This window comes from Pelobates fuscus, chromosome 5, assembly GCF_036172605.1.
Source record: "Pelobates fuscus isolate aPelFus1 chromosome 5, aPelFus1.pri, whole genome shotgun sequence".
NCBI lineage: Eukaryota > Metazoa > Chordata > Amphibia > Anura > Pelobatidae > Pelobates > Pelobates fuscus.
In genome coordinates, this window is record NC_086321.1 from 186,463,724 (window position 1) to 186,476,330 (window position 12,607).

Consider the following 12,607-nt stretch of genomic DNA (forward strand, 5'->3'; position numbering starts at 1 on the left):
CGGCTATTCGGAGGTAGTGGACGACGACTAGTGGTAACATGTGGTAATAACAAATATTATCGGTGCAAAGTGTCGCCCGAATCTTGATGAGAAACATGTTCAGCATTATTAAAAGGATCTAAGATATCCGATATTTTAATACATATATAGATTCACTGGTAAAGATGCAATGGAGCGTAACTGCTGTCACTCTCAGGCAGGCAAATCTAAAAAAAACAATGACAGCAGTTATAGCTAAGGGTGTCATATCCCAGTTTTTTGGGCATATATAATTTTATCATGTTGATTGGCAGCTTTTGCTGTATATTTTAGTAAATCATTTACAATTATGTTGCTATTCGGTAAGATTCATCTGCAGAAGGTGGTCATATTTTTTTTAAAAAAATTACAGGATACACATCCTGAATATCCATGGAGGCGCTGAGCATTCCCCATTGAGAGGCATTGATTCAATGGTTCTCCATGAGGAGATGCTGATTGGTGAGGCGATTGGGCCAGCCGCAACGAGACCAGCGCGAAAGGTAATGGAGAAAATGTAAGTAAAATCGCTTTTAAAGGGACACCATAGTCACCAGAACAACTACAGCTTAATACATTTGTTCTGGTAAATATAATCATTCCCTTTAAGCTTTTTGCTGTGAATACTGCCTTTTAAAAAAAAAAAATGCATTGTTTACATTACAGTCTAGTAATGACTCAACTGGCCACCCCTTAGATGGCTGTTAGAGGCAGGGCCCGTGCAAGGATTTCTGCTACCCTAGGCAATGATCCATTTTGCCGCCCTCTCATGTCACTCACTCGCTGACAGACACACACTGGCAGACACACACACTCACTGACAGACATACACTCACTCACATTGACACACATACACTAACTCACTGACACACATACACTCACAGACAGACACACACACAGGCAGACACTCACTGACAGACATACACTCACTCACTGACAGACACACTTACAGGCAGACACGCACACACAGGCAGACACTCACTGAGAAACATACACTCACTCACTGGCAAACACTCACTGACAGACAGACACACACACAGACACTCACTGAGAAATATACACTCACTCACTGACAGACACACAGACAGACACTCACTGACATAAATACACTCACTCAATGACACTCACTGTCGGCGCCTAGTTCGCCTAACGGTTGCGCCGGCCCTGGCTAGAGGTGCTTCCTGGGGAAGTGCTGAAGAGTAAGCAGCACTGCCATTCAGTGTCTCCACCCTCTGAATGCAGACACTGAACTTTCTTCATAGAGATGCATTGATTCCATATATCTCTATGAGGAGATGCTGATTGGCCAGGGCTGTGTTTGACTTGTGCTGGCTCTGCCCCTGATCTGCCTCCTTGACAGTCCTATGACAATCCTATGAGGAAGCACTGTGATTGGCTCAGACCACCACTTCTGATTATGTCAGCAGACAGAGGCAGTTCACAGGCAAACAGGGGCAGAGCCAGGAGCTGCAAACTTGAATACAAGTAAGATTTTACTATATTTAAGGAGGCAAGAGGGGGAAAGGGACCAGATGGTGATTTTAACACCTGACCCTATAATGCTCCTTTAATTTTAACAGAGAGACAAGTATGTAATCCTGACACTATAGTGTTCCTTTAACTCAGTATGGCAAAATAAACTGCAGATGATAAAAATAATGGCAGTCTTCCAGTTGAAATGACAACTGAGTGATAACATGGAGTAAAAGTTGCCACTGTCTGTCAATTTGTTTTGCCCAGAAAACCCCTATAAGAGAGGGAAATTAATTTTACATTTTTTGCCCGCTACTTGCTCACTCTCAGTAAAAAAAAATGTTTAACACAAAACTTTCAAGGTTTTTCATTAAAGTGAGAATTGTTGGGACTTCAAAGTTAATTTCAAATGTAAGCCAAAATAACCAAACTAAACAAAAAATTGACTTAGAAAATGTTTCTACATTGCTTATTTTGGTCTAAATTTTGACCCTTTATGTCTCACCCCACTGCATCTAAATATATTCTAAACTTCTTAACTAATGGAAAAACACCCCTAATCCCTCAGCAAAATCACTAGATAATGCTAATTAAACTTTTTATAGCGTTAAGAATACAAATGTGTATACGCAGTTCTCTGCGACTGGCCCTGCCAATCCAATGCTTTCCCATATCAAAGAATTGGGATGCTAGTGCACAAGTGCCTCAAAACACTGCACTGCTCCAATCAGTTAATCTCAAGCACATCATTTTTTCAGAGTTCAACCAACCTGTCTTAACAGACCAGTGAGCATGCAAACACAGTAACTCTGACCTAGACATGCATCAAGTAGTCTAGACACGTGGAAAATGTTCACCTTTGATAAAACTATTTTTCCTGTGCTTCATGTGTTCCAAATATCAGAATTCAGAGATCATCCAAGTCCTCATCATCAGGACATATACACAGACAAGGAGAGGACACAATAAATAGTGCATATAATAGGCACCCTCGATAGGTCTGAAACATGGATGCAGACCCAGGTTATGGATACAGACCAAGATGAATATATCCTCATATATTGTTTAGTACAGTTTAGTAAAATCGTAATTCTATAAGTGAGCATCTCCTTGCTCCTGATTTCCAGCAAAGCTCTACTACTAACAAATAACATAAAGTTCAGCTGAAATGTCTGAATTGCAGAAATTCCATCTGATAGAAGGGTTAATATTAACTTGGAGATGGTGCATTGATGAGAACAAGCAGTAGTACACACAATTCCTTCCTGTATAAGAGAGGCCTGGCCTGGCTACAGCATGTCAGACCAGAGTTTCTTTCCCAATGCTTGCATCTTCATTCTTCCTTTTGTGGCATTGGTTCTAATTGCTCTACTACTGCTATAGGAATCATCACTCTCTGCAGGATCCTTTCTGTGTTGATCGTTTTGCTTTTTTTCATCCTGCAGAGCAGTGTTTAAATAAGGTTGGTTCAAGGGCTCTTAAAGTACTTTAGGTGCTCTTATGGTAATCAAGCTGTTCATCAATACATGATTACCCAACATGCCTTCCCAACTTCATCAAAACCACTAGCCCCTTTACCCCAGGCAAGATATAAACTCTCGGCACTTATTCAAGGGGACGGGGCTCAGCCATTGCTTTATTTCACAAAAAAATAGAACAGTAAACATCAAAGCAGCACTGTCACCTGTGGCGTCTTTTACATTTTTGCAAAGATCCAGCAAGGTGACATGTCAACTATGTGGAGGTGCCAAGGGGGAGCAGATAGGTTAATATACTCACCTTAAGCGGGCCGTCGTTGGGAAATAGCAATGTAAATAAACTCTGCCTTTTGCCAGAGATTATCAAAGATAAGCCTCAAGTGTCCATTCCCAAGGGGGGAATTTTTCCCTTTCAAGGGCTCAACTGTCACTCGCCATTTTCCGCCATTGATTATGAAGGGAATTTCAAATAAAGATTATATCTTTATGAAAAGCTCAAAAGTGACAGAGGCACTATAACATAAGTATTCACTGCCTGCTGGAGGATGCTAGCTCCACAGACAGGTATAATCGGCTTAGGGTTTGGTCCCATCTGAGCTTGCTCACGTCCAGGCACTAGTTAAATATATGAATACTCCCTTACCATAATTACCACTATGGACTAAGATGTACTTTCTGTTTTTTTAGAGCTTCTGAAATCCCGTGAGAACTATGTCACCTTCCACAAATACTTAGGTACTTTAAAAGGTATCTGTCAATCCGTCATCATGAGACAGTATTTGTAGGATTGGTAGTTGTGACGAACTCAACCTCGTCACAGGTGCTTGGAGGGGCCTGCTGGCCAGCCTCTTGCCAAAAGAATATGGGCCAAGTCAACGACTGTAAAGACCCATGTTTTATTCACACTGGTTCCCCTGGTTCGGGGCTTTACATAGAACCGAGTGCTAGCTCCCTGGCGGCCTTTCGCATGGACCAAAACCGTAAATAGAGTTCAGGGGGACTTAGCTGCGAATGCCCTGAAACTTTTTTCGGCATGAAGGCTTCGCGGTTCCTGGTCTGTCCGATTCTATGGAACTATTTTTGGCATGAAGAACTTTGTGGTTCCCGGTCGGTCGCCAGCGGCACTTAGCCGCAATTCTATGGAATCGTTTTGGGCATGCGTGCGGTCGGTAAAAATTATGACTTCCAGGAAATTCCTGAACCCCTGAACTGATCTGGGTGATTTTTGGATATGTTGGTCTCCCAGATCAGGGTTATCAGGTGATGTAACGTTTGAGGGGATTTTATATGTTTTAAGGTATTTGGGGGGTTTTGTAAAAATTTGAGTTTTTTGTGTTTGGTGATAATTGAGTTTAGTATAGTGCTTGACTCAATTATCTACTGAGTAAAGGGGAAGGCTTATTGTTTTGTATATGGGAGTGTCATGCATTGTAACACTGTTCTTATTGGTCTTTGATCTTGTAACGGATTCCCTACAAGATCTGTGTGGGAGTGCCTCTTGCATAGGGATTGTCATAAAAGGCCAAGTGTGCCATTAAAATCAGTTCGTCTTCAACCTCAACATAGAGCCTCGTCTCATGTGTGGAGGGGACAGCTATATTCACTCTGGGGATTGCTATACTCATTATACTCCCCTGGGTTCTAATCACTAGCTCATATAAGAGCTGTTCCTGCTAAACTCTCTGGAGTAGGAGAGGTTCACCCAATGGAAGCTGGATCCTGGTCTTGGGTCCAGGGTGGATGGAGGACGGCGAGATCCCCAACCAAGCTGCGGCGGTTTGGGGGAATCCACAGTGCTGATGGTGACTGGTGGAGTGCTTGGAGTCCTCGGTGAGCACTAGAAGCATTGATTGGCGGAGGTACCCGGTCGGGGTGCCAGGCGTCCCGTCACAGTAGTTATTTCTGTATTGTCCAGACTCATAAACTGACAAGACAGCTCTTAACCCCTTAAGGACACATGACATGTCTGACACGTCATGATTCCATTTTATTCCAGAAGTTTGGTCCTTAAGGGGTTAATCTACCCAGTCTCATGTAAATATAGTTTCTATTTGCACTATTATGTACCATCATTTTTGAAAGCAAAATGGATTGTCATGGTGATTTTAGTTTCACTTTAAAGCAGACCGATCACTGCGATTATTTATTACTTCTCTGCAAACACCCATCCCTGGTAATATGGTTGCTCCTAATATCCTGGGTTTGGGGTTTAGTTCAATGAGCACCGACATTGTAGTGAAATGAAAATTGAATTGAACTGCAAAATCAAGGCAAAAAAGCTAATTTGAAGAAAAAAAAGGAAAGAAAAACTATTCCCCAAGTCATTCACTGGAAACCCCATAATCTTTTAATGTTTTCCTCAACATCTGGCAGATGAGGCTGCAAGGAGCTTTGCCACTTAGCTTTCAGGTCTGAGATAAAGTAATAAATGGGCATCTATGAATTTATGAGACTGCATGATATTTTTGCTTATGCACAGAATAATACCACAGAGAAGATGTTGAATCCGTGCTTTCTTATGGGCATTGAATCAGTGCTTTCTTATGGGGATGAAAAGAGTGAGGATGTCCAACGTCGTTTCACAGACTTAAATGCCAGAAAGCTCTGAAATTGCAGTGTTTTACATTGCAGGTTTAAGGGAACAGAGACACCGCACTCAGACCACTTCAATGAGATGAAGTGGTCTGGGTGCCTATAGCGTCTCTTTAAATGAAATTTCAATGAAATATATGGACAGTTTTTAATCAATATTAATGTAGCGTGGTGGTACAGTAGGTGAATTAGTTATACAGTCATTATAAAAGGAGGTATAACAGTGGATTGATAAAAGTAGGATCATGCGGCCCTAACAAACGTACAGTCTCAAGACATATTTCTCTGCTCCCAATATAGAAAAAAACAAAACATTAGGAAACTAATGTTTCATCTAAGGCAAAGAAAAGGTTTTTATACAGTAAGAACAATAAGGATATGGAATTCTCTGCCTGAAGAGGTGGTTTTGTCAGAGTCCATACAGATGTTTAAACTGCAATTCGATAAATACTTACAAAAACATAACATATAGGGATATAATTTCTAATTAGTAGGGTAATAGCTGCTTGATCCAAAGAGACATCTGACTGCTATTTTGGGGTCAAGAAGGAATTTTTTCCTAGTTTGTTGCAAAATAGTTTTTTGCCTTCTTTTGGATCAACAGCAACAACATATGTGAGGAAGGCTGAACTTGATGGACACAAGTCTCTTTTCAGCTATGTAACTATGTAACTAATTTACAGGACTAGTAGTATCAAGCAATCCAGTCCTGTTTATAAACACATATATTTTAAAGAGGTTTATACACTAAACAACAATTGCAGTTAATTGAAAATTAACTTGCAAAAACAGCTGATCTGGAAAAGTCAACTAGCTATTCTAGACAAAAAGTTGCAATTTGGTTTTAATGGACCACTCTAGGCACCCAGACCACTTCATCTTAATGAAGTGGTCTGGGTGCCAGGTCCAGCTAGGGTTAACCCATTTTTTTTATAAACATAGCAGTTTCAGAGAAACTGCTATGTTTATAAATTGGTTAAACCTTCCCCCTAATCCTCTAGTGGCTTTCTCATTGACAGCCGCTAGAGGCGCTTGCGTGATTCTCACTGTGAAAATCACAGTGAGAGCACGCAAGCGTCCATAGGAAAGCATTGTAAATGCTTTCCTATGTGACCGGCTGAATGCGCGCGCAGCTCTTGCCGCGCGTGCGCATTCAGCCGACCGGGCGGAGAGGAGGAGGAGAGCTCCCTGCCCAGCGCTGGAAAAAGGTAAGTTTTACCCCTTTTCCCCTTTCCAGAGCTGGGCGGGAGGGGGTCCCTGAGGGTGGGGGCACCCTCAGGGCACTCTGGTGCCAGGAAAACGAGTATGTTTTCCTGGCACTAGAGTGGTCCTTTAAAATCACGACAGGTTGGTGTTTAGTGAATAAACCCCAAAATAGTATAATCCCTTTTTTAAATTTTTCTTGTACCATATATACATTTCCAAACAAAATATGTCAAATGAGAAACACAGATACATGGAGAAGGCCTGCCTGGACTCTTTACACATGCAGTTGTTGTCGGGTCTTTACTTCCCTCACACACAGTGGCTCGCTAGCGTCCTTTTCAATAAAGCACTTTATTTCAAACAGGTGACCTGCTTTACTTCAGTTCACAATGTTCCCTTTTCCATTCCCACGAATTCCTTTGGAGAGGTTTACACAAAATTTGCATTCATTTCTTGGTCACCCAAGACTGTTATATTGTTCAAACCCCCAAGGATTTTCTTTCTTTACATGTTTTTCCTTCTTTCTTTGTCTCTCTGTTTCTACTTCACTAATTCCCCCCTGCACCCACCCGTCTACCCCCTCTCCTATTAATCTCAGATTGCTTAGTGGTCAGAGAAACTCAGGGGAACAGAGAGTATGGGATATTGTGTGCTTAGTAAGAGTATAGGGTTTGATCATATCCAGTGTTGCCACTTATTTTATGTTTCTTTGATACACTGGTTGAGTGTTTTTTTGTAATGATAGCTTACTTAATGTATGTCAGCGTGCAGTGATAAGACTGTTTGGATGTGTAAGAACATGTAAGGGTTGATTCACTAAATAGTGAATTGTGATGAAAGGAAACCTTTTTGCAGACTTCAGGCTTATGTGTAGCAATTGTGGCCACAGTCGTAATGTGGCTAATGCTGATTATTATTTATTTATTAAAACTCTACAGTTTTAGAGTAGGGTTATTTGACAAGTCGTTAATATACAAAATAATATTGACATAGGTGAAGGAGGCTCTGCTTACAATCTGGGAATCTAAAAATTGGCATTTGTTATTTTTATAGCCAAGTAACCTTGGTAAAAATTATTTTTTTTAATTTCTGAGCTTTATTTGTATCAGCATCATCCTTGGTTTAGCTACGATGGGTGAAAAATCAGCAAGCTGCAGCAAATTGACAACAGGATCTGTTGATCCTACAAGGTGGATGAATCTTTATTAGAACGTTTATTGTTTTTGACAAATACATGGTCCTCATCCTCTGTATTTATTAACTATATAAAACAATGGTGTCATATTTAATGTCTCATTACATTATATATATTGGCAAAGATGCAGAAAAGCATTCTGAAGTGCAGAACCAGATGACAGAGTTACAACATTCATTGTTAAAGGAACACTGTAGTGTCAGGAATACAAACTTGTATTTCTGACATTATAATGTTAAAAACACATTTTAGGTATCCACCCCCATGCCCCTCTTGTAAAAAAAAAATGAAAACTCATCTTATATCCACCATATATTCAACATAGTCTGGCAAACTAGTTAGCACAAGATACTGCAGTGTCGTTGGAAAAATTTCAGTGGGCCAGTCCAGGTCTGGAAAGCATTGAGATGGCAGGTCACCACTCAAAGCAAAAACCCACATAGTACTGGGCTCAGGGCTGGCGCATCCTATAGGCAACTTAGGCAGTCGCCAAGGTCGCCCCTTAGGAAGGGGCGCCGCCAGGAGCACCGACCCCCCTCATGCTGCAGCCGCCTGAGTGCTTTATAGAGAGCCTGTGTCCGGTTAATGAGGGCGCACCGGCCCCGGCACGCAAGAAAAGAGGGATCGGCAGGAGGGATGCGCACAGCGTTCCCTCCTGTCAGTCCCTCTGTTGTAGCGTGGCCGAGGTCCGGTCCGCGTTACAGGAGAATCCATTTCCTGTACCCGGCCGGACTGATAGGAAGTGTACCCCATATTCGGCAGGTCCTACTCTAACTGCCTAATGTCTGCTAAATGAGCTACTCACTTGGGAAAATCCTCTCGAGTTCTCTGCTGTACAAGGTCAAATAGGATCCTGAGATGAGGTACATTTACACATACACTTACAGACATACACACATACAGTCAGACACACACACACTCACAGACAAACACATACACACTTACAGACAGGGGTGTATTTACCCCGAGGCAAACAAGGCATTTGCTTTGGGCGGCACTTTCTGGGGGGGCGGCAAAAAAGACGCCCCCCATTTGCCCTGGCAAATGCTTGCTAGCCTCTTGTTCCGGGTGGACGGCAAGGGAGCACTAATCCTCCTGTTCAGCGTCATTCCAGCTCCGGCATCACTACGCAGCGCGCTAGGGAGCTGAGCAGAGAGCTCAGGGGAAAGTGCTCCCTCGCTGACAGCACTGACCGGCCGTCTGTTAGTTTGTGTGTGTCTGTTAGTGAGAGTGTATGTGTGTCTGTTAGTGAGTGTGTATGTCTGTTAGCTAGTGTATGTGTGTCTGTCTGTCAGTGAATGTGTGTGTCTGACACTGAGTGTGTATGTGTATTTTGAAGGCGGGGCAGGGGGAGGGTGGGGAGCCTCCTGAGTTTTGTCATGCCTAGTGCAGCACAAAACCAGGATACACCACTGCCAACAGACACACACTCACAGACACACATACACTTACAGACACAGACACTAACACTCACAAACAAACATATACACTTACACAGAATACTCAGAAACACGCCTTGCATCCCTTACACATACAAACACAGATTCTCACAATGCATCCCTTACACACATCCAGAAACACACAATACATCCCTTACACACAAACACACACTGCTTTCTATCCCTTACACAAAAACACACTGCATCCACTACACACACACTGCATCACCTATACACACTGGTATCCTTATACACTACATTCCATAAGAACACACTTTAGATCCTCTACAATAACACAAAACACATCCCCTACACACTCCACCCCCTGTGAGAGAACTCATGGATAGAACATGTAGGTGGACTTATGGGCATACTCACCTTCAGGCCCTGGGGCCCAGACCGTGAGCTGTGTAAAGGGCCCCCAAAAATGGAGCTGCTTCCCATTCTCCCAGAACATTGATTTTTGTGACCACAGTTACAAACAGTCGCCAGAGAGCCTGTTCTAAACCAGACCAGTTTAGCCAGACTGCAGCCAGCGCCCATTATCATCCTCATCTGGTTGTAAGTAGGCAATCTAGTATTTTATTAGTGACATTAAGCTCTAATTTACCTCACATTAAAGGGACACTATAGTCCCCAGAACCACTACAGCTTAATGAAGTGATACTGGTGTCTATAGCCTGGCCCTGCAGGCTTTTTAATGTAAACACACACTGTGTGCAGCACTGGCGTTAGTTCATATGGCAGATCATATGGGTGGGGCATTGTGATGTCACATGGGGGAGGGCGACAAACTTTTATTTTGCCTAGGGCGGCAAAAATCCTTGCAACTGTCTCACACATGCAGCACCCTGCACTCCAAAATCCCAACTCACCTCTGAATGATGCAGTGAGGCTGTGACCCAAGGAGGCGATTGCCCCTGTCACCTTTCACAGCTACCCCCTGGTGGCAAAGTGTGAAGTAAACAGGGTACTCTACTCTATAAACTTCAATTTGTGCAATGAGCATTTCTTTAAATAAATGTCAGTATTACTGCTGCAGAGTCCAGTTTGGGTTCACAAATCATTATGTCCCATAATATTACATGTGCAGAGTTATACGGGTACTAAGTGCCACATTTGCATTGTACTTTCAGTTTATGAGAGTATTGGAGCATTGGCATGTTTCTATCTTTTAATATTAACCACTTTCTGGTGCTTTGCTGTTCACATCCTTAGCAGAACATAGACAATTCATTAACATTTCAAATGCAAAAAGTGGGGCACATTTGTTTTAGGTGTATAACTGGAGGTGCATTATGGGGATGGGCTTTTTGTGTTTTATTAACAGAAACAAGTTTGTAATCATGTTTACTGTTTGTTACAGCATCGCTGTCACTTATAGGCTGCCTGCATCTTTTTCAAAGACTGCCCCCACCCCCAGATGACACGTTCGTTGCATGGCGAGTTGGAGAAGTAAGATGTGCTTACTTGAAGCTCTCTCTCCTCCAGTCACAGTCTTTCTCTCTGAAACTTATGCTTCGAGGAACATGAACAACTTCTGATTTGCACGCCAGTCCGGTCAGCTTCGACTATTTTGTTGTTTCTTCTTCTGTTAACTTAATTAATTGCTGTGTTATATGATGGTATCTACACAGCCTCCTTCTCTGATAGTGTTCTAAGATAATATGCAGAGCTGTTACTGAACACAATATATGCATTTTCAAACATTGCAAGCCTGCTGGTGTGTGTGTGTGTGTGTATTTATATATATATATATTTCTTCAAACCTCATAATAAACTACACAACTGTGAATGTTTAGAGGTTAATGTTCAGTGTAGTGTTTAAAGGTAGTATCAGGGTTAAAGACTTTACTGTAAAAATGCATGACCCAGAACTACCTGATCTTAGTTGGAGTCACAGTGCTGGGCAACTACTGTTGTTTCAACTACCGTTGCTAAAATGGAATGTAATTTCTATTAATCTTGGGCAGACTGGGATATGTATATCCTAGTTCTGCCCAAGATTAGTTCCCCTAGAAAACACAGAGGTGATCTGTATGTTATTCCTTTTTCATTACGAGGAATAATTGCACGGATGATGTCACCATCTGTGCAGTATGGAATTTTCAAACATGATCAACTCGTTGAAATAAATATACAGATAATCTAAAAATATAGGCTTTCTATTAGTTATAATTCCCCATAAGAATCTCAAAATATTACTTACTGCCACTCATCTGCAATGCACTGGAACTACATAGATTGGATATTTTTGAATGTCATACATTAGACACTGGCCATTGGGGTTTTGAGATCACTAAATGGGTATTCCAAATTTGCTTAATAAACTATAAAGAATATAAAACTTTAGCACTGTTATTTAGATAAATCTAAATGCATATCTTCTTTTTTTAAAGAGAGGACAAGCACAGGTGGATTTAAAAAAAAAACTTGGCAAGAACTGGTGTGAAGAGGGATCGGGGTAAACTAAAAAAAAAAAAGAGAGACAAAGAGGAAATGTTCACCCAACTGCTTTAAAGGGATTAAGACTGGGCTCAGTTGGCAGGAAGTATGGCTGAATAGAGGAGGGGAGGCCAGCTGGTCTAGCAGTGGGAGATATATGTGCTGTGAGCCGAGCAAGTCAAACATAATCGCTTAAATAATATTATCTGTAACCAGGAACCCTTGATCCCCTCTTCTCCAATATGTGAAGAGAATGAACAGTAGACATAAGCTCAGCTGCTGTGATGCCTGAAAATTAAAAAGACAGGCTCCATGGAAACTTGCCATCATTATATATGCAGCCACTATGAACTCCACACTCCCAGCTTCGTCCTTTTAGATGACATTGAGATGTTCTTTAAAAACTAAAGCTGTACCATTTACACCAAACAAAAGAAAACCCCAGTACATTTACCCTTGGATTTTAGCAATCTGTTTATCTCTTGCACATTATAATATATAATTACATATTACCATCCTCTAGTAGTATCACTTGTTATAATTACCTGGATAGATTCCTTTGACCGTTGACCCTGCACATTCCATTGTGGTACCCAAACAAGTTGCTCCCCTTTTTTTTGCAAGACTTGTTAATGTTATGTTTAATCACGTCTCCAACCATTAGTGATATTGCTGTAATATTGACAGTTTTCATAAGGAACTTTCTTAGAGGGGGCAATCATCAATTTTTGTTAAGCCTTTGGTGGATCTATTTTCTTTAG

At 41.6% G+C, this 12,607-nt stretch overlaps 1 long non-coding RNA gene across 1 annotated transcript; it reads left to right on the top strand.

The window, feature by feature from the left end:
• Positions 1 to 2: 2 nt before the first annotated feature.
• LOC134611204 (uncharacterized) lies at positions 3 to 11,008 on the top strand. Its single transcript, XR_010090882.1, has 3 exons — positions 3 to 43; positions 392 to 535; positions 10,768 to 11,008. It is a non-coding gene; the product is annotated as an uncharacterized LOC134611204 (long non-coding RNA).
• Positions 11,009 to 12,607: the final 1,599 nt, after the last annotated feature.